Source organism: Macrobrachium rosenbergii, chromosome 19 (genome assembly GCF_040412425.1).
Source record: "Macrobrachium rosenbergii isolate ZJJX-2024 chromosome 19, ASM4041242v1, whole genome shotgun sequence".
Classification (NCBI taxonomy): domain Eukaryota; kingdom Metazoa; phylum Arthropoda; class Malacostraca; order Decapoda; family Palaemonidae; genus Macrobrachium; species Macrobrachium rosenbergii.
In genome coordinates this window covers 34,320,276-34,346,656 of record NC_089759.1, presented here as the reverse complement: position 1 = coordinate 34,346,656, position 26,381 = coordinate 34,320,276, and positions in this window count along the sequence as shown.

The window sequence follows — 26,381 nt, the reverse complement described above, 5'->3', positions numbered from 1 at the left end:
TTGGCTTTCATTATTGTATAATTATTCATACGCGTGGTACAACTATCTAGCATTTATAAAACCTATTTGCAAATACCGCTAAATCTTAAACAAGAAAATGTAGAGGGAAGTAACGTCTGTGATGTATTATAATTAGGAATTAATTGCAAAACTGTTTAAATATTAATGTAAATGCTTAATGGAGTCCTAATTATTTGTTAATTAGATATTTCTGATAGCACTGATATTGGCCTTCGAGCAAGGGTCATATATTTTTAAAATTACACACACACACACACACACACACACACACACACATATATATATATATATTATATATATTCTTTTTTTAATCTTAATGGTAACAATAAGATTTTATTTACATAGCCAACTTGTCATCGCTTATGTTTTATTTGAATTTATTACTCAGAGTTTTCGATGTTCATTCTGAGAGACTAAGCTGGTGAAAGCCATTTTCACATATTACCAAGCATTTAGGTAAATGCTAACTGAGAGAGAGAGAGAGAGAGAGAGAGAGAGAGAGAGAGAGAGAGAGAGAGAGAGAGAGAGAGAGAGAGAATCTGAGATTTTGCTTAACAAATAAAAAGCGATTCAACCTTCCGGATCTTTCTCGTCTCTCTCCACTCTCTCCAGAGTTCTCAAGACTGGTGGGGATAGTGACGAAAAACGTATCAGACGAGAATAAAACATAAATGTTTATATATCATCTATTTAAATAGAACGGAACTAACTGCTTTTAGGTCATATCGCGGCATAAAACATGAAACGGGAAAAAATACTTTCCCATAATATCTGCGACTAATAAACGGGGCCCCTTGTTTTTATACTACTGTTTTGAACATGACATAGGAAATATTTCCAGTAATACTCTTAATAACCGTAACTAGAATAATCTTTTAAACTGTCCTTTTACATGAGTTGCATCAAAGACCTTGTCTTCGTTAAGATATTACACACTCCAACGACAGGGCAAGTCAGGGAGGTGGTTGGAAACATATGGTCCTTTTAAAATGAACTTACAAGACGTAAGTGGATATAGGACAATTTCATTAGTTAATCATGTATTTATTCAACAGTTGTCGTAGTTGTGACGACAGTTGGAAATGATAAATTCTCTCTCTCTCTCTCTCTCTCTCTCTCTCTCTCTCTCTCTCTCTCTCTCATTTGAACTTGTGAAGGGTTTTTTTTTTTACGTATTTATTTTATCATTGATCACAGTAACTATTATGCCAGACAGCAATATCAGATCTTTCTGTCTAACGACCCCTATCTTTATGCACTTTACAAGGCACATATTCCAGCATATGTTGTATAACTGCGCTGATCTATCGAAAATTCTGTCTTAGAAATGATTAACAACATGGCTTGGAAGTATCACATTATTGGTCAGGCTAAGTCTACGTCTTCGCTTCGTTTCAGAAGTCACATTTGCAGTTTCCTCAGATTCATGTGGACTTAACCCATTATCCATCCGTATTCTCTTTCCTAACATCTTACTGATCCAGTTCACTTGTCTTAAGAGCCAGTAGTTATGTATGGTGATAAATGAATTTTTAAGACAAAAGTATTGAAATTTAGAGGTCAAAAATCGGTATGATAACATTTAAAGAATGGTTCCCTTCAATCCCACGGCAAAGTCTGCCTACATTGAATGACGTCAGCCCCATGTGTGTGGGAGTGTAGAGTGCTTTAGTGAAGTATAAAGGCTAAATTATTCAACTGAGAGAGGGGGAATTATTTTCCTTCCAATTTCGAAAAAACTGACGTTTTATACCCTATATTTCACGGAAACATTCCACAGAAAAACACACATAAAAACAGAGAGAGAGAGAGAGAGAGAGAGAGAGAGAGAGAGAGAGAGAGAGAGAGAGAGAGAGAGAGAGAGAGAGGCTAATTCAGTGAGCAGCGAAGTCTCTTATACATGCCGGTGCCGAGTCGACGGGGTAAACTACAAATGTTAGTAATTCCTTTATCTTCAAAAATTTTCGGACTTTTTCAACAACAAAAACTATAACTACCCTTCTCACCATTACAACACTGTACTTCGTCTTTCTCTGGTTCGTGCTGATGCATCATCTAACGCTCTTCTCCTCGCATTTATTTTTGTCTGAAGTGTATCTGTAACTATCTCCTTTAGAATCCAAGTATTTTTAACAGTCAGACCTTTCACACGTACATTTCCACAAGACTCCATCCTCATGTACTCCATACTTACGAACTGTAAAGTTACTTTCTTTCATCTCTCTTTGCTATGCACAAATTCAGACTCACCTGAAAACTCTCTTTTTCACACTTTTTTTTTTTCAGTTGTGAACATTATTCATTACCGTTATAATTTCCTTTCCTATCACCCTCTAACTTCAAAAAAAGAAACGCGTTGGTAATCTAACACTCAACCCCAGAGTGGTATCGACACTGCAAGGGTTACACACACACACACACTTATAATATATATATATATATATATATATATATATATATATATATATATATATATATATATATATATATATATATATATATATAGAAATATGGAACAATTATGATGTCCGGTAGCGGTAAAAGAACCCGCGTCCCATAATCACAACGAGGCCACGTTGCCGACCTGACCTCGTTGTGGTTATGGGACAGAGGTTCGTTTCCCGCTACCGGACATCGTAATTGCTCCGTATTTCTTGCACTGAGATCCAAAGGCTTTGTAGTGACAAGCGTATCCAAAAAGCGCGAAGAATTCGACTGGTTAAGAGGGCATTGTGGCTATCACAATTACATATGTAGCTGGTAAAAAGTGACCAGTAGATTCTATATATATATATATATATATATGTGTGTGTGTGTGTGTGTGTGTGTGTGTGTGTGTGTGCACCAAGCTTTCGGCATTAAGTTTGATATAGTAATGTATGATATCATCTGACTCTCCGACCTTTTGTAATCTAGCATCATGTCACTTGAAGGACTTGTTTCGCTCTAGGGATTCTCCTCTTGTCTGGTGAGAAAAGAAATGTTCATTTTTTTCCGGAAGAAATACGTTAAAGTGGGATGCGCTCTGCGACATCGAGATGAGGATTTCTTTTGTGTTGCAGTTAAGAAATGAATTATTATTGTTTTTAACCTTCTTGTGCTTCTCCGGAAACGTTTTTTCCTCTTGCTCTATTATTTAAGACTGGTCGGCTTCTTTGCAAGAAAGCAATAGAGTGGTAAATATTAAACACCAGCTGACCAACCTGGTGCTTCCGGGGAAAACTCTGAAGGACTTATAAAAATTTTCCTGCCTCTCCTCTGAATTGTTTTGTTGTGTAAAGTATGTGTAATACCACTGAAAATGCTGTTCTTTCCTGTGATTAATAATTCTGTCTTGAATTCATTTTGCTTTAAATAAACATGATATACATACACATATGTATATCCAGGCACTTATCTGATTAAAATGGCAAGAGAGAGAGAGAGAAAGAGCATGAATTTGTATTCAATCGTTAAAAAACCCATAGATTTCGCTCCAAATTGTTTTAGTGATGCCTTGAGAGAGAGAGAGAGAGAGAGAGAGAGAGAGAGAGAGAGAGAGAGAGAGAGAGAGAGAGAGAGAGACTTTGGTGGAGGTGGTTGCCCGAGGTTGAAAGTGTTGGTGCATTGGCCTTGTTTGGTGTGAGTGGTGGTGGTGTTGCTAAACTGCCCGATAATTAATCCCAGACCTCATTTAAACCGACTTTATAAGGAAATCAACGTAACATCACGAAGCAGTCACTGTATTGAACTTCGAAGGTAAAGACGAAGAAGAAACGAACGAACTAATGAGGAAATTCGCATCCGAACGAATAAAAATAAGGAAGCTCCCTATATTTTGCATGGTGGGCTTAGCCAGCAGCTACTACGCATACATGGATGAGGAAGGCACTCTTGGCTGTGGTCACTACAGAAATTGGATCTCAACTTACAAAAGTTATCGATACAGGTTTTCAATGCTGATTTTATTGAGGTAACTATCAATTATGTTAATAATTATCATAAATTATGATTAAAATTCACTTAAATTCTCATAAAAAACTGATGTTATAGAGGATTTATTGTTGCAAGTTAATCATACGTCTGACAGCTTCTGGAAGAAAATCTAGAGGACTCACGCAAAAAATGACTATTAATCCATAAAGCACCTGAAGGAAAACCTGACAGAATTGGTAAAAACTAAAATCTCATTCAGTCTGTCTTTGTTTGATGTCTGTAACTGGGGTAGGGGTTTGAATTTGAGTTATAATCTTCCTGAGGCCACATAGGGGCGGCGTGCCAAATTTTGTCTGAGTCTGTTGAGCGGTTCGGATTTCTATAGAGGACAAACATACAAACATTCACTCTTATAAATACAGTTTCCTGGTTTGTAAAACGAACTGATCATAGTTACTTTTCCATTACATTAATTCCATAAATCTAAACTTCAGTTCCCATTTTCATCTCCGTTATCAAAAAATCCCCTTAATGAGGCCGCGTCCAGGATTTCACCAATAAGAAAGAAGATCCGGCATTAAAACTCTCTCGTTTGATAAGAGATCTCCGATAAAAAAATATCCAAAACTCTTCCTTATTATTTCGTCCCTCGCAGCTCGGGAATTTTTCTCTGATGGTTTTTGTTAGTGAACGCAGCCTCGAGAGGCGTCCAGTCCCAGGTCGGGATTTTTACAGTAAATTGCAAACTTTCAAAGTGGGATTTTTCGTAAACAAAAGTGTTTCTTTCTGTCTAACGATATTCTTCCGCTCATTTATCTGTATGACATTTCTATACCTTTAGTATCTTGTAAAAGGAGAATATTTACTGTATATAATGCCTGAACTTTTAATGCCATATCCAGATTATTCATTTATTTGATGTTGTTTTTGAAATCTTTTAAACCATAAAATCAGAGCATTAAGAGCACTGAACTGATGGAAATAGAGCATCACGGAATGTAATTGGTTTAAATGATGCCATATTTCTTTTGATATTTAACGTATTAAGCCGATCTGGGTAATCAATCACGCACATATAAATTATATTCATATATATATATATATATATATATATATATATATATATATATATATATATATATATATATATATATATATATATATATATATATATATATATATATACATATGCATACATACGCACAAACACGCTAGCACACACACACATATATATACATTAACAAGATTGATTTGAAGAATAATGAGGAAACAAAATCAAATAATTGGGAATTATGAGTACCAAAGGTAGGTGTTATGACTTGAAGCATTAAGAAGCATTGAACTTACACTGGTTGTGAAGAACACACTCGGTGTCCTTATTCTCAGTAAGTTGGAAAAACAAGAGTTTTAGAAAAGGCACACGCTAGACAAATCAAATATTACTACTTAGCAGTGTATGGATTTTGAAAAGCCCCTTATATTGGCACTTGACAGCGACCACAGATGGTCATGATTGAAATCCTTTCTTTCTAAGTAAAATATATGTCGACTTGTTTTCACTTTCCTTTCAACCAGGTAATGATCAGCTATACCTCCAGCCACATTCATATTACTCCAGAAACTCAAAAAGATACAACAGCGAAATATTTTTCTCTGTCACCTACCTATCCATTTAAAATATCGAACAAGGCCACCCTTTCATATTCTTCAAAGATAGTACGACTTAGAGAGAGATTACTGAATGGTATGTGTTGTTAAGATTGAGCACTGCCAAGGAAATAGTTGCCAGATTAAGAATGGACGTTTGATATTTAGAACACGGCCACGGCCCAAGCTCTGGGATCCTAAAGTCATTCATCACTTTGTGATAGTAAGTGTTTATAATAAAGCAGTGATAAAGTCAGAATAATGTGGAAAATTTTTATGATTTTTTATGAGAGTTTAAGAAAGTGAATCTAAGTCTTATTATATTTGAAGAATATGAAAGGGTGGCTTTTCTCGATATTTTTAATGGATAAGTACGTGACAGAGAAGAACATTTAGAAGAACATTTAGCTGTTGTATCATATGGAGTTTCTGGAGTAATATGAATGAATTGGCTGGAGGTACATCTGATCATCATATGGTTGAAAGGAAAGTGAAAACAAGTCCACATATATTTTAACTAGATAGAATTATGACTATCAGTCTACCCAAAACAATAAGGCCAATAAAAAAAAGTGAATGATAACAGCATGTGAGGAGAAAACGGATTAACAATATGTGTATGTAAAAACTATTGAGGCCTTATTGTAATATATGGGCCAAGACAACAATTCCCAGCCTTAGAATGTTAAATATTGTTCTGTACAGTTATACAAAGGTCTAATGGGGAGAGTTGGACTCCGTACTGGACGACGGCAAATCTAAATGGGGAGTTCATTATAGACTATCACTGTTAATAATGAAAGCGATGAATGTATATTTCACATTGAATTTTATTATTTAAATACATACATATATATATACAGTACATATATACATACACAAGACCATGGATATCTCTCTCTGTCTCGGTCTCTCTCGCGGTTCCTAATCGAGCAGCTCTTCTCGTTGAGTATAACTGACTTTTACTGATTATGTGCCTCATTGGAGCTTCTCATATACCTGTCTTTTGCCCTTGATTAGAGGGAAGCTGCAGAAATACTCTGCCCTTCACCGAATTGGTTCCACGCTCGTATTTCTGTTATACGCCCTCTTTATTTTGATTTTGATCATTTTTATTTTTATTGCTTTTTGGTGATGATAAAAGTAATAATTTTGCGTTAATATTTCATATAATCGGTAGTCTTAGGAGCGATTATTTTAGTTTCTTTTTTTTTCAGTGTAAATGGGGATTACACTGGGGCTTATTTTTATCTTTCTCTTAGTTTTAATGCCTTGCTTTAGCAGAGTAAATGGGAGCATGTGTATAGCGTGAAAATATAATATCAAGTAGAGAAAGAAAAATAGAAAATATTATTATTCATATTACAGTAAATATTTATGATATGGCTTTAATCACGGCCACTAAAGTGAATATATTCATAACATCTTACATAATCACAATGAAGACGTTTTCAAAACAAAATACCTCGGAACAACTGTTTCATTTTAAAAGTATCGAATTCAACTATATAAAACAGGCACGTATATTAACCTAACACTGACCTGTCTCTGGAGAGGGTAAACAGGATGAGAGAATGTCAGCCGCTTCAGTTAAAGGACACTAAGTGTCAACTCGCTTACTATGTTGTCATGAAATCCAGGTGTTGATTGTTTCATCCTCACCCTGGGGAGAATGTAATACGTTAACGTAATGTTTGAACAGAGCAGACTGGATGGTTATTTGTCAGTGCAGAAAATCTTAAAATGTTACCGGGGTAATGATGAGGTGTATTCAACCAGAATGTTATCAGTAGTGCTATTTGCCTCATGACTAATTTAATTTCCTTTCATTTGTGATTAGGTCTTCCCTTTGTAATACATGTGTTAACCTTCAGCACTGTGCTGTAACTTTTGATGTGGGATCTTTAAATGGTTCGCTTATCGTTTATTAAGAAAATTAACTTATACAACAACTTTTACCCTTTGCCAACGAGCATTCCTACTACTTTGCAATCATTTATTTTACCAATCTACGCGTGTTCAGCTAAAAGCATGCCAATTTACACAACACTGAAAACACGTGAATAAGAATAACGAGACTAATTTAATCCAAATCCCTTACCAAATATGGAGAGTTAAAATAAACATTGCGGCTTACTTCCTTTGATATGCAAAACTGGAGGAAAAAAATGACTGCGAGCGTTTGCTTCTTAAATCACCGCATTAGACAAACAGCGTAACTTTACTGCTTTTTCATGCTAATGCAAATTTCTTGCGGCAGCAGATTGCAGCTCCCTGGATGGCTGCTTTCGACGCTGGCTCGAATTTGCGCGACATAATAAGAAATACGTAGAACCTACGTAGTAATTTAGGAGTCAGATTTATTAGCATGGATGAAGACGGAATAAAGACTATACCTGAACGCATTACCTTATAGAAGCGTCTAGATTTTAAAAAGACAAAATTAAGCGAGAAAGTAATTTCGATCCGTCCTTTACGTTTTTAGTTTTCTGTAAAAGGAAACTACTGAGATGACTATTTTTCTGTCCGTCCGCGCTTTTTCTGTCCGCCCCCAGATCTTAAAAGCTACTGAGGCTAGAGGGCTGCAAGTTGGTATGTTGATCATCCACCCTCCAATCATCAAACATACCAAATTGCGGCCCTCTAACCTCAGTAGCTTTTATTTTATTTAAGGTTAAAGTTAGCCATGACCGTGCGTCTAGCACCGCTATAGGTGCCAACAACACAGGTCACCACCGGGCCATGGCTGAAAGTTTCATGGGCAGCGGCTGAGAGTTTCATGGGCCGTGGCTGAGAGTTGCATACTGCATTATACGCTGTACAGAAAACTCGATTGTGCCGAAGAAACTTCGGCTAATTTTTTACTTATTAATTTGTCATCTCTGTTTTTTTTATCCCATTGTTTATGTAACACTTTAGATAATCTCAAATACTCCTCTTGCATATATCAGTTTCATTTGTGTCACTGACGAACTTTCCTGAGTCCCGGCCTCTTCAAGATTCAGTGAATTCAGGAGAAAGTATGTTTAAGTTTCTTTCATATATGAACAATTTATGAACTTGTGTTAATTTCATTATTCTAATCATTAAAACAGATGACAAAGATGGCATAAAATTTTCTAACCTTGCCCACTACATAAATTTTTTTTTTTAAACTATAAATTTTAAACCTCTTACAATAATGGTTTCATAAGAACTAATTTTTTCCTCTCACTTTTTCCCCTTTATTTTTCTCCGTCTTTTCGATAGACTACTTTCATAGTAATTTTTTTTTAATGGAATCTCATAACATATCAGGTAATGTACATCTGACTACTCGTCTTTTGACGGTGGCATCGTGGAACCATTTACGTCATACGGTTTTTCTCGCGCCTAATATGACGACACAATCAGCTCATAAACAAGTTGTTTTCTCTCTAGCATCAGGTGATTGAGACCGGAAACATACTTTGAAAGGAACTGACTGACAGGAGTATATGGTTTCAGAAGTATATTTGTCAACTTTCTTGAGGAGTATAAGTAACAGCGAGGAAAAAAATTGCGTTAAATTACGTGGAAGTACAGATTAAAGGAAGAGAAACGTGAATGTGGTAATAGATAAGTGGCTGGAATGATATGGAATCATGAGCTGGTTGAAACGAAAGTTGGAGTATAATGTGACGAGTGTGAAACATTCCAGGTTTGTTTCATAGAATAGCAGGTGACGTGTTTGGTTTTAGGAGGGAATGAGGAAGGGATAAAAACAGTGGTTGGTGGTGCGAGGGAATAAGTTTAATGAAAATCAAAGAGATTGTTAGAGGTACCACTGCCTGTCAGATGGAAAATCGTGAGACGAAGTACAGTATTATGGATAAGGTCACGGGGAAGGTAAAAGAGAAAAAAAGGCATGTAATACAAAAAAAAAAAAAAAAAATGCGCCTAAGTTTTATACAATCCTTTCTTATAGTAAGCAGATAATAATTACAAGTTAGATACTTTGGGAAACGACGAAAAAATCAGAAGAAATAATTTTCTAACTCTAAATGATGTGAGCGAATTCTGAAACGCACCGACGACCGGGAAGAACTTCATTAAAGCCATATATGAAGAGAACGATCAAAGGGAAAAACTGTCAGATCACAGAAACGTTTCTGGGGCCATTTTTTCTTCATGTGAGCTTTGATGTCTGCTTCTAATTCACTCTTGAGACCCTGTGCTCGGAAAATGGCTTTGAAACGCCTCCACCTACAGGAAGTTTCCGGTATGAGGTACTTTGAGAAAAACATTTCTCTAATTGGTTTTGCGCGTACACTCTTTGATATGTGATCGGCGCTCCTTTGATCTGTAGCTATGCCTCTGGTGGGTCGAGGAAGGAAAAAAAAAAGTGTCACTGATCTGTTATACAAGATCTGAGGCGTTGGAAATTAGATCCAGTTTAATTGACATAAGGTGTTAAATTCTATTGCTCAAGTGATTGAGAGTTTAAAACATTCGTTTTATTGAGCAGTGATTGAGAGTTAAAACATTTGTTTCAATCATGTCTAGTTACTGACTGCTATGTCTGTGACATAATTAAAGGTCATTGAACCTCTCACGTGTGGTAAATATAAGGGCTCTGACTTAACTGATACAACTGAAAATTCTATGCCTAAGACAATCCTAATTGTATAAATATCTTTCTTTGGTGATGAGGTTACCTATTTTTTTTCATAAAAAACCAAAAAGCCACTTCTTCGCTCCATTACTTAGTAAAGTAATAATAATTCATGACAAAACTTAAGTAAAGACCATTCTCTCTCTCTCTCTCTCTCTCTCTCTCTCTCTCTCTCTCTCTCTCTCTCTCTCTCTCTCTCTCTCTCTCTCTCTCACTGAATGATTTATGTAACACATGTACAAAAGGAATATGGAATTATAATAAGGAAAAGGATTTAATACACGAAAAGAATTACATTCACTCGGAATTCTGTCGTCAAACACTCAACCAACCACTCAACTGATCACAGTTTTAGTAGGATTTGATTACTGAGTAGATAATAGATATGATGAAAACAAAGAAAAACGATACATTTTCATATAGTTTATATGAATACGACATGTGCCCAAAAAATCCCTATTGCCAGAAATTGCTCCAGAGGAATGTCTACGAATCCACGACGTATCTATTTAGTCACTAAATTTTCACGGCTTCGCCTCGAAATTCCTAGTGTTTGAAGATAAGGGATACTTTTCTTAAAAAAGAAAATGAACGAAAGTTGGCCAGAGATGTTCAAAATTAAGTTTGCCATGAAGTTACACGTGCTCTGATTTGGCTATATTAATGAATACCTAACCGCGCATTTACATACAAAATACAATGTAACCCTCTCCAATAGTCTGTTGTCAGGTCTACTGAATTGGTGATTGAGATATATATATATATATATATATATATATATATATATATATATATATATATATATATTATATACTGTATATAGCCTATATTTGAAAGTATGTATATAATCCCTCCCATATTTGAAAGTATGTATATAATCCCTCCCATATAAAGGTTTTTCCCATCTCATTCCGTATCTACATATACTTTATACCTAGACGAAATAATGCCTTTTTACGTCATCATTCTCAAATTCTTATTATTAACCCATACGATGTCTTTATAAATTACCTAAGTAAATCATTAAGCTTTTTGGACTAGCATCTAGCCGTCTATGGGCATCGCAAGGTCTCATCAAGGTCGAGCACTTCAAATATCATCTGACTTACCTTTGATAACTTTCTCTCCGCCTCGTCAGACAACGCTTATGAAACTCCAGAAAATTCGATATGACTGGAGACATTACAGCAGATATGAAGGAATATGGCGACCAACCCAGAGTCGGCACGTGGGACTCTTTGCAAAAATACAAGTTCTTAATATGACGACCATAATTTGGCAAAAGAACTCTCATAACACGCGTGTATTATACTTTGCGTTTTATGCAGTGTTCATTTACGATACTTCTTCTTCTTCTTCTTTTAACGTGCTTTTATTCCCATTTTTGTATGGGGTAAGCACGATGCCTTCTTTTGAAGGACTTTTTGATTTGGCTTTGGGGTAGACCTGTGGTCTCGATCGGCTGCCCTGCCTGACATCGCTTAGACCCCGGTACGTATGTTTCATGTATCATACCCGACCCAACGCCCTTTCTTCCCAGCAGCGAGAAGTTATTGCGCGGGTATGGCGAGAGTTCGAGACGTGTGAGATGTTTGTTATGTTTTTAGTTACGATACTTATCCAGGAAAAAAAAAAGGTACTGATGGCATTCTTATTTAGAAAATGAATAATTATAACATTCCATCAGTTAAATTATATTATTATACAAATATTCCCCATCCTTATCCCAAATTTTACGTGGCGTTAAGCAATGAAACATTTAATCAGTGAGTGAGAAAGGTATTTTTATCCGAAAAGAAAAAAATCACAACCCACCTATCACTCAAGTCTCGATTATTCTTTGAGAAGATTTCCCATTCACAATCCAATCCAACTGGAGTCGACGGTTCTCCCTGCAGCGCAAACCTTCAAACTTTGCATTCAAACGCAGTGAAAGTTACGCACCAGAGATCACGAAATCAGAACAGTTGTGCAAAGTTATATTTATAGCTTTCTCCCCTACCCTTCGTAGGTTTTCCGTCCCAACTGACTCCCCCTTTCCCGTCCGTCTCAAAATTCTCGCGATTACTTTTATGGCAGGTAGGTTTCAGACCGCCGTAAATGGAAAAGTTGGGAGTTCGTGAATGCAATAAACAATTACGGATTTGCTATGAAATGCGGATGGTCAGCATGTCTTTACACACACATATACATACATACATACATACATACATACAACACACACACACATATATAAATACGAGTATATAATTGTATATATATATATATATATATATATATATATATATATATATATATATATATATATATATATACATATACATATAAAAGAGTATATGATCATGTGTGTGTATATATATATATATATATATATATATATATATATATATATATATATATATATATATATATACTATATACAATTTCAGTAAAGACACCGTGACATTTACCAAGTTTACAGAAACTAAGCTACAATCAACGTTTAATATCATATTCACTCAACCTCGGTATAATTACCTTCGGTGTTTGTTTACTGTTTGTGAATATAAAAAAAAAAACTTACGGAATATGTGACAAAAAATTCATAATTAGCTACGTGTTTCAAAAGTACCAGTCGCCTGTCATGGTGGAGGTGGGTTGAAGTGTGTATGCGCGTGTGTATGTGAAACTTTTGTTTTGGGATTTCAAGGTTCTCAGAGCAAAGGGTATCAAAAAATATTATAAGAAGGAGAGGTTACAGGTTCCTTGCGGCCATTACAGTACACGTGGAATGTGGAATGTGACCCGTTTCCCTGTATGATGAGTATCCATTCTTTGTTCCGTAAAAAAGGAGATTGTCTGGAGTGAAGCTGAAAGAAAGAAACCAATTCTATGTAGATAGGTCTGAAAGGAAGACAAATGACATCAAGAGGAAAGTGAGAGAAGGGGCAGATTTTACGAAATATTCAAGGTGAATTTAAACGACTGAAAAGTGATCCTGGAAGAAGGGAATATGAATATGAAGGTTAAGGACAAATTAGATCTTAAAGTAGAAGGTGTAAATACGGCTCTGCAATCCAAAGAGAGAGCGGCCTTTCGTTTGTGAAGCAAATATTTCCTAAAAGTATTGATGAAAACTGGCGCAAGAAGCAAAGGCAAAACATTGAAACGCGAGACTTGAATGGGCAATCTCAATCTCAGAATGGCTGCACAAGTGAAATTTATGGATGTGAGGAAATTCACAAAAAGTTGACTAATGGAAAAGCACCAGAAGTCTATGGATTTACTAGTGCAGCAACCCGTTATTTTTTTTTTAATTTTCTGTGTAGAGAAGTGCAGGGTCTCTTAACAGTGGGAAGCTACCAAATGAATATATGAAGGAAATAAAAGTCATTCTGCCGCGTGGGAAAAAATGGATATCTTTTTCTTTCTATAAAAAGTGCCGGGAGAGTATGTGTCAAAAATGTCAGATAATAAATTTTGAAAAATGATAGCAGCCCAGAGAGAGAGTATAAAAAAAAAGAAATTTTTTCAATACTGAAGATGGCCTCTCGACTTGTTGTTTGTTATAAGACGAAATAAGTGAAAATGCTGTATATGGTATATATGATATAACCGACAGATATGACATGGACTGTAATTTATTCACCCTCTCAATTCTTCTTCTTCCACATATAGTTACCACCCAGTTTATTTCACTTTCCATTTTTCTTCGATCTGGATTGAACATTCATAAATCATTTCCATAACTGGGTCAAACCTCCCTACCTCCACTCCCACCTGGGCAGCATTAAATTTCAAGAGTCTTTGCTGTTACCTTACTCGATTCGCCTATTCTGTGATTTACGCCTCTCAGCTTACCAAGGTAATGCATACGCACGCATACACACACACACATATATATATACATATATATATTTACATGCATATGTATGTATGAATGTATGTGTGTACCTGTGCATATACAACATTACATATATATATATATATATATATATATATATATATATATATATATATATATATATATATGCGTGTGTGTGTGTGCAGTATATACACATACATACGTAATGTGTCTGTGTATGTCACTAGGAACCATTTGTATTAAAGAGAAATGACCGGGGAATGGGACTAGCGCGAGAACTAAAATCCTTTCTTGTGATGAGAAATTCAATCAACCGTCGAGAGTGAATTCAATCAGAATCGCATTTATGAAATGAATCCTGGCTTCAGAAATACTGATAAAGGGATTCCAAGGGCGATGGAGGTTAACAATATGGCATCCCATTTCCTCTAATTTCGCCGTGAAATTATGGGCATTTTGATTTATTAATGCAATTGTGTCGTTCTCGAAATACTGGATATATAATATATATATATATATATATATATATATATATATATATATACATACACACACATATATATATATATTTTTTTCAAGTTATTCCTTGCTCAGGGATCAAATCATGGGATCTAGCTTAAGACCAGGAGATTACTGTGACACATTGTTTCTCTGACTGCAATTGCTAAGTCAGTGGGAACCTTAATAGAAAACAGTTGGGCTGAAGGCCTTATTTCAACAAGGAACTGTTGCAGATAAACACTTAGGGTTACTTGAAATGGAACATATTTACAATTAAACACGTCAATCAGAAGAATGGGGAATGATAGGCTGGGAAAGTAATATTCTGCCTCAGGGTTAAATAATTCAGCAGTTGCTCAAATACTGAAGAATCAATAGCGGATCCTCTTGAAATGGGCCACGATGATGTGATTGCAGTGAGGATGTCATTGCAAGAAGCACAAGACAAGCAGTTGTTTCCAGAGAAAATTGCAAGCAGTTATGTATGGTAATTGTAATGATGTTGGCGAATCGAGAGTTGCACATATGGTGCCAAGACAACTCGATTCTGGTGAGAGCTGCGTACGTTGACACTTCACACGGGGGTAACTGAATCAGGACTTCGTGAGAAATCACACTTCAGAAAAGAAAGGGAAATTTAGTCAAAGGTCTCGGAAAGGTTTTTCCGAGAATATTTTGTTCATTTATCGTTTGAATTTGCATATATATATATATATATATATATATATATATATATATATATATATATATATATATATATATATATATATATATATATATATATATATATATATATCTTATAAGACAGTAATTGCTTCTAAACACCAACTGTAAGGCAAATACCATTCTAATAGTAAATTCTGATATATGCAAAATGTCATTAGTTATTTTATTATTGCAAAAATAAAATATATATAAAACAGAATAGTTATAAGAATCAATACACTACTGTAGTGTAAATTAACGACAACACGTGAAGCACACGTGAACATGCTTACTCCCACCCACTCTCTCTCTCTCTCTCTCTCTCTCTCTCTCTCTCTCTCTCTCTCTCTTTTTACAATCCATTGAAAAAAAATACATCCTTTTGTAATTACTATCTTTCTTCCAAGGTTTACCTCTGATGTTGATAAAATACAAAAGTTACCGCATCTGCATCAGAGCTTGAAGGGTGTGCTGGACAGTGATAGGACGTGAATCTTCTAAGAGTACGCCATAAAGGTCACCTTCTTCAGCAGCTCTTTGGACGCCGAATGATAAAAGTTTTCTCACTGGAAAAACTGGGTTTATGTCAAAAGCAGGTGAAGGTGATGGGGAGTCTTTTGTAAATTGCTTTCTGTTCACTTTTAATTCGTTAATTCCCTCCACGGATTGTAATCCTTCAGTTATCATATGGGCGCTGTGTTCCAATAAGTTGTATTTCATGATTTTTCTTATTAGATTCCGTTCAATGCTATTTATCAAATGTGCAGGATGCTGGTTATTCTCTTCATTCTTTGTCCTTCTAATTCTCTGTCAACGACAATAAAGGCTTCAGTGCTTTACTTCCTGAAAATTCTCCTGGCCATATATATATATATATATATATATATATATATATATATATATATATATATATATATATATATATATATATATATATATATATATATATATATATATATATATATATATATATATATTGTCATTGATCATTCATTCAGAAAATTTTCCATTTTTCTAGGGTGTTCTGCTTTCTCCTACTTAATGAAACGCCAGGGAAAACACCTGGAAAAGATAATGGCTGTTCCCTCCTAGCCAAGCCCAATCCTCTCTCAAAACCTTCTGTATTTTCAAATTACTGGTACGCGCTCAGGTCGTCGCCTAAAGTCATGCCTGCGGCACATTTTCCTGACATAAAAGGGCAAGACGACAGAAGAAGCCGTCAGTCAGTCAGTCTGTTTGAGTCCGCCGAAGGCTCTGCATCGCAGGTCCTCATTTCCTATAAACTTGGAGAGCTTTGACCATTGAACCGGACGTCGTCACGAGATGGTTAAGATCTACCGCGCCTGGAGAATCTTCTATACAAGCATCCCAAGGAAGCAAAATACGATATGTCCTGTGATTCAAGAGTTAATTCTAAGCCAGTGTAACTTTTTCTCTACCTCAATATCTCAGTCTCACAATTCATAATTTAATTCCATCCCTTTTTCCCTTTGACTTTGCAGCAGTGTATTCATCAGTGCCAGTGTGTGTGTCCCCTGCTAGAAGTGCGCAGAGTAACGCATTCCCTTGTTAGAAGTGATTAGAGTAATGCAATCCATTTTATTTGTGTATTAACTCGTCCTAAGAGAGATATTACCTTACTAGTAGTCTCATCTGGAATTATTTCACTTCCGGGAGTCGTGTCAGTGTCATTTACCTCTTGTATACAGTCCATTTATGCACACACTGTTATCACTTTATGTACTAATTTCCAATTCACTGACTTATTGTACATTTTCATTTAGTGAGACCTGTTACCTTTAATTTACCAGTGTGCTTGTGTAAATAAAGTAAGTGTTAAGAAGCAGAATTCTCACTTGGCGACCTACCATTGATTATGTGCTCTTTTTTTTCTCTGGTCATGATATTTCGAGAGTTTTATTGCAAGGTCCTATTGAATACAGTAAAGCAAACATCAGCACCTCTCGAAATACGTCACAATATATATATATATATATATATATATATATATATATATATATATATATATATATATATATATATATATATAATAAAATATACAGGGAGCAGGAGCAGGAACAAACATGGCTCCTGCTCCCTGTATATTTTATCACCTTGGCTGATTTGCCTGCCTTCTCCGTTCACATTTATATATATATACATATACATATAGATAGATACTTTAGATAGCCACATGTATATATACATACATACATATATATATATATATATATATATATATATATATATATATATATATATATATATATCCATTTATATTTACATATATATATATATGTAAATATATACAAATATACATATATATATATATATATATATATATATATATATATATATATATATATATATATATATATAATAATGTGTATGTGCGTATTCAGAGAGAGAGAGAGAGAGAGAGAGAGAGAGAGAGAGAGAGAGAGAGAGAGAGAGAGAGAGGGAGGAAGGGAGGGAGAGAGGAGATGGAACGGAAATATTAGACAACTAGATAGAAACTATGTGACATTTATTGAGGAAACTAGTTTGGAGACGAGCCAGATACAATAGACGCCATGATAAAACGGGGCTGATGTACCTTTTTCAGACAAAGCAGTAAAACAACGTTTTATTTAAGGATCATTGAGTTCTTTATATCTGCACATCATAAACCCGGAGAGCCTCTCTCCCTCTCTCTTTCTTTTATTACACTTGAAAAATCCTTCACGGTTTCATTCCACGGCGAATTCCGATATGAGTTTGTATTTGCGTTTCACTTTATTGAATATTATTGTATATGTAATGGAGAATAAATCAGCATTACATTATGTCCAGCTAATGTCTGTTCAATTAGTAATAAATACCAGGCGACTGAAGGTAGCGTTGACACGAATTTTGCCTTGGTCAGTTGGCTGAAGCATTGTTTTCGACGTCATAGTTGATATGCCCGTAATAAACATACGTTGCCTATTAAATACTGAACTATGAATGCACGACATTTCCGTTGCAGTTTTTTTCTCATTTTCTGTCTTATTCTTTTTTCTTGATTTTTCGGTTAAGTTATAATATGTTCAAGTTGTAAAAATTAACAGAAACAGATGATATTTCTGGTTCATATGCATGTTAAGGAGTGCATAAGTAGTGGCTTGGTGTAATTTTGAAAATGGAATGTCTGTAATCCACCTTTTTTTTATGATCTTGCCAGACCATGGAGAGATGGTTCTTGACTTTATCCTTATGAGCTCAAAACGCAATGAATGACATGCTCAAATGATCTAAAATTTACCATATTTTACCAGACGTTTTCTGTACTTAATGCTGAAACCATTTAACCTCTTTTACACTTCCGTGAAAATGCGTTTTCTTTGAGACTTCATTCCAGAGCGATTCGATGTTTTGGATTTGAAAAACTTTTCTGAAAGGTAACCTTTCTCTTCATTCGACTTCTTTTCAAATCTTCCGAAAATTAATCAGTAACCTCTTAATTAGTAGACTCAACTTCTATAGGATTTGTACGCTTCGAATTTTGACCCAATTCCAGAACCTACAGGGTCCCTTCAGTTGCAGTAAATGACCTGGCTGTAATCACCCCAGAGGATTCTTTCTTAAAGCTATTGTATAAATTCAGCGTTATCTAATACAATACATTGCAGTATAGATCGCCCCCCCCCTCTCTCTCTCTCTCTCTCATCACGTTGAAGGATAGATCTCAACAATCCAAACATCTTAAAAAAAAAACTCAAAGTAATTTTATGCGAGCGTTTTTCTGCTCTCTTGCATCCAGGTTTCTAGAAAGTTGGGATTCGCTCAATTATGTCTTTATTCACGTATGTCCATTAAGGTTATCTTATATGGTCAGTACTACATGAGGAATTAAAATTTGTAGCTAACTGGTACGAAAATTAGGAGCAAAATGCTTATAGATGTCAGAATACTTAACATGAGATATCTATTGATAAAATAAACAAGTTTTTGCGAAAATAATAATGTATCCTGTACTCAAACATGAATATCCTGTACATTTTATCTGAGTCCCTCTCCCATTCAAAGTAGATTCAGCTAATAAGATAATAAGATGGCACCTACTTAGGTAAATGAAATGGATGACTGACATTTAATGAACTAAATTTATTTAATTTTCAAAGACAATGATTCCATGGTAAAAGTAGGCAACGAAATTTACATACATTTTTCTTTATTGAGCGTTCTTCTATCAACTACTTGCTGCCAAGATTAATTGCTGCTTTTGTTAGGATTATGGCCTTTAGGCCGATATTCTGAGAGTCTATAATGTTTGCGATCTCGAGAAATGATAAAATTTCTACAGATAAACTTTCTCATCATATCTACTGAGACTTGAGTATTCGTCGACGTTTTAAAACCGGGGATAACCTCTATGTCTCCTACACTTGCAGGATGAATGTACCTACAGTAGGCCCGAGCTTTAAGAGAGTACCTAACGTCCCCAAGGTCAGGATTAGTAATCTCAATTTCTTTGATATTACGATTGCTTTTGACGGCATGGTATGCAAACAAAGCAGTAATCCAGTAAGATAAATCAAGCAAATAGCAAGATATCAAGATAACAATGAGAGTTATACATGCTTTTAAGGCCATGATGGTGAAAACATCACAATAAAAAGGTCACTGGGCGAGAAAACGCATCGTAATGGCAGATATAAATATGTCACCCTGTTTGTTAGCTATTACGCATCTACATGTGCACAAACAAATTTATACAAAAACGTGTTTCTAGCACAGAAATCTACATATATTATAAACAGTTAAACTGCAAAATAATTCCATGATAAACGACGTCCAGTAATGAAATATAGAACGTCAGGCCATCTCCAACTCTTCGGCATGATTCATGTAACCCATTGAAGTGTGAGGTAGGCTGAAGGCATTTCGGCAAATATATTGTTCGTTGCTGAATACAAAGGGGAGAGAGGAATGGCAACTGCCGTGACGTTTTATTGCTTTCCCGATGTGCTCAAGCATGTTCCCTTTGACGGATTTCCAAGTATACCGAGGATCCTACGATTCAGCGGCAAAATTTCCTTTGTTGCAGAATGTATAGATAGTATAGATCGATTGCCTTACTCGTGTAACCCCCCCTTTTTTTTATTTGTATGGAAAAATTTCGAAATGACGAGCGTCTAGTGCTAAAAACCTACACTAATACCATTATCTATGAGTCAAAACAACTGTAGCGTATATATGTGTGTGTGTATGTATGTATATATATATATATACATATACATATGTATATAAATATATATATATATATATATATATATATATATATATATATATATATATATATACATATATACACACATGTATGTATATATATATATATATATATATATATATATATATATATATATATATATATATATATATATATATATATATATATATATAATGGTGCTTTGTGTCCATATGAAGAACCAGTAAATATTCTTATGAAGATAGATAATCAGAATGTACAAAAGAAAATGGGTATATCTTGTAAGTGTGAGGTGTGAGTGTTCCTGGAGAGAGAGAGAGAGAGAGAGAGAGAGAGAGAGAGAGAGAGAGAGAGAGAGAGAGAGAGAGAGAGAGAGAGAGAAATTTCGATTTAATATCACAACTTGCAATAAATCAAAGGCAATATGTTTTCAGCGTTGGCGGATGCACCTAACACATAAACACCAGTGAATTCAAAACCAAGCAAATAAAATATATTTCCGTTTTTACCAGAGAGGAATCAGTCTTATTTTTGTAGCGCCTTGTTCATAATTGGGATTTAGATGAAATTTCGATATTATTTTTACGGCCAACACGTTCAGCAGAGGTTGAGGGGAATATACGGTTGTTGTGATTTTAGATGCTCCAATATATCTTCATGTGTTTTGATGATAAAAGGACAGTATTGGAAAATTCATTCTGCAAAATGACATTTCAAAAACAAACACGAAAATGTTTTCATGAAAGTATTGGCAGAATATTGTATTGCGCAAGGAAAATGGCACGGAAAAAAAAGAGAAAAAGTAATAAACGTTGTTTCTTTTATGCTTTACATTTGCAAATGGGAAATGAAATTGTTTTTCATCATTTCCCATTTATTAAGAAATTCAATGTCTGAAGTTTATCATTTTTTTTCATAATCATGCAATTTTTTTTTTTAATTTTCATAAAACACCGAAAATAATAACAGAAATGGTAACAGAGGTTAAACGTTAATTATTGAAGACATCCTACGTGATATTAATTCATCTTGCAACTAACGATACACCTTCCTAGCCATAATAATGTTATATACATATACATACAAGCACACACACATATATATAAAATACATACATACATATACACACACACACACACACACACACACATATATATATATATATATATATATATATATATATATATATATATATATATATATATATATATATATATATATATATATATATATATATATATATATATATATATATATATATATATATATACTAAATCTTCACCTGCCAGACGACTCATCTGTGAATGAGTAAACAGCCTCATCTGGGGTGCAGATTAAGGCATGTCCCTGGCAGCCTCATCTTTACTTGTTGAGAACCTCTTCCCGTTTGAAATTGGAAGACACACACACACATACACACGCAAAAACACATATTCATATACACACATATAAATATATATGTGTATATTTGTATACAGTATATATATATATATATATAATATATATATATATATATATATATATATATATATATATATATATATATATATATATATATATATATATATATATATTACTTAGAAAACTGAACGTGGAAATTGATATGACATGAAAAAGAAAGTTCCCCGTGATGCTGGCAATATCAGAACAAACCCAGGATGAGAAATCCTTGAGGAGTCCAACAAGAGAAGGAGTTAGAGAAAGCAATCCTGGAGCCGAAAATGGATTTCTTCTGTGAGCTCTGAAGAAGAAGAAGATGGAGATATTACTTCCACAGGATCTTACGCCTTTTCAATAAGATTCGAGGAAAGTGTTGGCGATATTTATGTGGCGAGATATTTTCTTGTGATTAAGAAGAGGTGAACGGGATTTACTGATTGTTTTGCTTTTATAATGCGGCTTTGTAACTCTTGTCCTGAAGGCGACAACGTCTCTTGATTTCGTGCACAAAGGAGTGAATTAGTATCAGGAAATCAGACGTATTTTCATAGCGTAAATTTCTACTTATACTTATTATTCCTCAGCACCTTTTTGATGATAGTTTTCTACACTGAAAACGTTACGCTTTTGTAAAAAAAAAAATCTGACTGGAATTACGCTAGATTGTTATCTGTTTCGCTCCTAAGTTCTGTTATTCACGCCTTGGCATGGAATATTCTCATATCCTGAACATGTTTCAAAAAATTTCTACAGCCAAATATCCATATTTCGGGAGGATTCTGACGAGCATTATCCATCTCGTTTCACCTCTCTTTACCGTTCAGCTGTTGCAGGCGGATAAAGCTGACTGCGAATTAAAAAAAAAAAATTACCCATTTTTCAAACGTCAAAAATACATGAACAAGCCGCAATAACACTTCTGAGTACGAAACTTCTGAGGGAAGGCGTTCTACATGGCTTCCCTGAGTACTGCGCTCTTCGAACTGACCATCAACGGCATTGCAAAGGTCATTCCTGAAGACCAAATGTATGCTTGTACTTGTTGATGACTTTTCATTATCTTTTGCTGCTTATTGAAAGGCCATTTCCCTTACTGATAAGTTTGTAGAATTGACCGAAATAATATTCCTCAAGTTTTCTACAAAAAACAAGAATCCACCTAGACCCAGATATACATTATTATTATTATTATTATTATTATTATTATTATTATTATTATTATTATTATTATTATTATTATTATTATTATTTCAGTAGATGAAACCTATTCACATCGAACCAGCCCACAGGGGCCACTGACTTGAAATTCAAGCTTCCAAAGAATGTTGGTTTCACCCTCCCACCGCAGACCCCACACTGCAGCAATACCTGATCATGATACAGAGGCAGTGATTTTTCAACGCCCTGGGGGAGACGCGAACTCGCCTCATCTGAGTGGCATGCCACGACACTAATCACTAATATCAGCGGACCAGATAAATAGAAAACAAACCTCTTTTATAGCAGAGACAAGATTTCTTGTTTTATATTTTTTTTAAATGGGGGCAGGTGGGGGTTAGCAGGTGTAGATCTGGAATGAGTACCCAGCATCCCTTATGACCTGTTATGATTTAAATGCACACCATAGGGAGCGTACTTGAGTATCCCTCATCCTTCCAAAGCTAACTTTTGAATACGAGGTTAAACTCCTAACCTCCATAATTAATAATCACAGTAATACCTGGAAATCTAGGAAAACATAACAATAACTGGTACGCAAACTTCTTCTCATAGAGGCTTCCTGTAAGCAAATTCCCTTCATTATTATAAGCAAAATATGCCTCTCAGAAGAAGCAGGGATATAAGTCATGAGAAACAACAACAACAAAAAAAAGGGGAGTTGCGAGTTTAAATCTTTTTATAATGGGAACGGGCTTGCGATCCAATTTTGCCCGGAAGGACTTACAAGATAGTTCGGAAAATGCATCAGATTCAGATCAGATCCTCTTACGAGACTTAATTTTATTTCATGAAGGCATCAAAGCCTCTGCCAGAAGCTTTTATTGAATTCCTTCATACTCACTCTCTAAAAGAAACTATTCCCTGACTTTCAGTCGAGGTACCGAGGTCCTTTATTGAACCTATGGAAATTAGAAATCGATTTACACTATTTCCTTTGAAGACACTGCATGCGCCCCCCCCCCTCCTTTCTCTCTCTCTCTCTCTCTCTCTCTCTCTCTCTCTCTCTCTCTCTCTCTCTCTCTCTCTCTCTCTCTCTCTCCCTCTTACGTATCTCTGAGTATCTTCCAGCATAAAAGATTTATGAAACTGCGCATATCAAAGATTTATGAAACAATTTTCTGGCATACGAATCTTGTCAACTTCTGTTCAGTAGACGAGCAACATTTTGTATATTGTTTTTTTTTTTTTTTTACAAAATAAACCTCAACAATATTTTGTAAATGTAAAGCGTTATTGTGCCTTTTTGAATAACACAAAATGTCCTGTTTCATTTTCCATAATTCTTTTGTCTCTTCTGTGAGAGTTAGATTAACCTGCCTTTCATTGTTCTTTTGAATACTTGATAAACAGGAAAATAACGAAGTGCGCAAAAATAATGATTTTATTACTTTAGGTTACGCCTCCTCTCCAAATACAGCAGCCGGCGATATTCATTTCTGGAACTCGGTAGATAAAAGCTAAAGTGACTGTAAAATGAATAAACAAAGATGACAAAAATAATTCTTAAAACTGTGATTTATACGATGGATCGCCATATTTCTTACTTCATTAAAACGGAAACTCTTTTGGGGAGAGGAGAATATATCTGCAGTGTGAAATTTATGCCTGTGTGTGCATGTAAATTTCATATTTTAAAATTCCTTTTAAAGTTTTTCTTGTACATTTTACATTACATGTACCTAAAACAAACTAAGATGAATTTCTTGAATTTTATCAAGAAGTCTTTATAAAGGAGACAAGTGCAGGACTAAGTCAATGCCGTGGGATTACGGCCTGAAGTATGATGAACCTGTCCAGTTTGCCAACCCTAGATTTCTTAAATTTACACGGTAGCGGTTATCAGGACGTTACAGCAACGACCGCGGTTATTTCACCGTTACCCTTTTCAAATTCCTTCTCAGAGAGAATTAACTACAAGACCTCACTGTGACCCATCGCCCCTCGTCCCTGACTCCAGAAGTGTAGTATTGTATTATCCTTTTCTAAGCATTCATATTTGGGATAAAATTGATGGCCCTGTGCTTACACTTATACTTTATACGGAAAGATCACCATTCATAGTACCTTGTAGCGCAAGAGAAATAAAAGGAGCCTGACTAGATAACAGGAAGGAAGAACACGTTGCCCATCGAAATTAGTGGGTCCAAAATATTCCTAGAAAAAAAAAAATAAAAACTGGTCTCGGTGTAGGTATGCTAATCGAGGGCTTTGCGTAATAAAAAAATATATATATATATATATATATATATATATATATATACATAATACGCACACACACACACAATATATATATATATATATATATATATATATATATATATATATATATACATATACATACGCGTATGTGTGTGTGTGTGAGTGAGCGTGTGTAGCTAGGCATAGACAGTAAAGGAAACTGTTACTGTTTGTAATTTATCCAGGACTTTGTGCTTTTCACGGTCTCTTTGAAATGCAATAATCTATGCCAAGCGTTCAACCTAATCTGAAAAAGACTCGAGAAAGTCCTCCGAGGGTAAGAATATTTTTGACACGATGCTTCAAGCTTTGTTTTGTACCGCTGAATTATTTGTAACTTTCAAAGTGATGCGTTATTCCACAACGTCCAATGTTTACAAGTCATAAGCCAATGAAGTTTTATCTAGTGTTTACAGATATTTAAGAATCTCATGTATTTACTAAATATCCTTGGGAAATATTTTTCGTGTGGGAATCTTCTAGCTTTCAGTCATCACTCATTATTACCATCAGGGTCAATCTTTGCGCTACATTTTGTAATACTGAATTTTTAGAAATCTGCTTTTGTCCCGGAAGGTAATGAAGTTACATAGAGGTGCTGGCGTTTAGTTTGTCTGTTTATCCGTCGCTCCGGCTCATATTTCAGACAAATAGCAATGGATTTCAACGAAAAATGATCCAGGGTTAGGTTACTGGTCAATGAAGAATTGGTGTGGTCTGTAGTCAATTCTGGGGTTTTTATTTTTTTGTGTACGTGTTTGCTTTTTTTTTTTGTTTACAAAGGTATTCTATTTACAAATTGCTGTTTAGACATTCCAAGGGATGAAAACAATCGCTTTGAAAATTCCCGAAATATATCTAACGAGTAATGACGCTATGTGTCTTGTATTTATTTTATTTAATTGTTTTGGAGAGTGGTCCTTATGTTAATGGTAATATATCACTCCAGACTCTAGCCTCGGAATTATGGGAGATTTATAATTGAA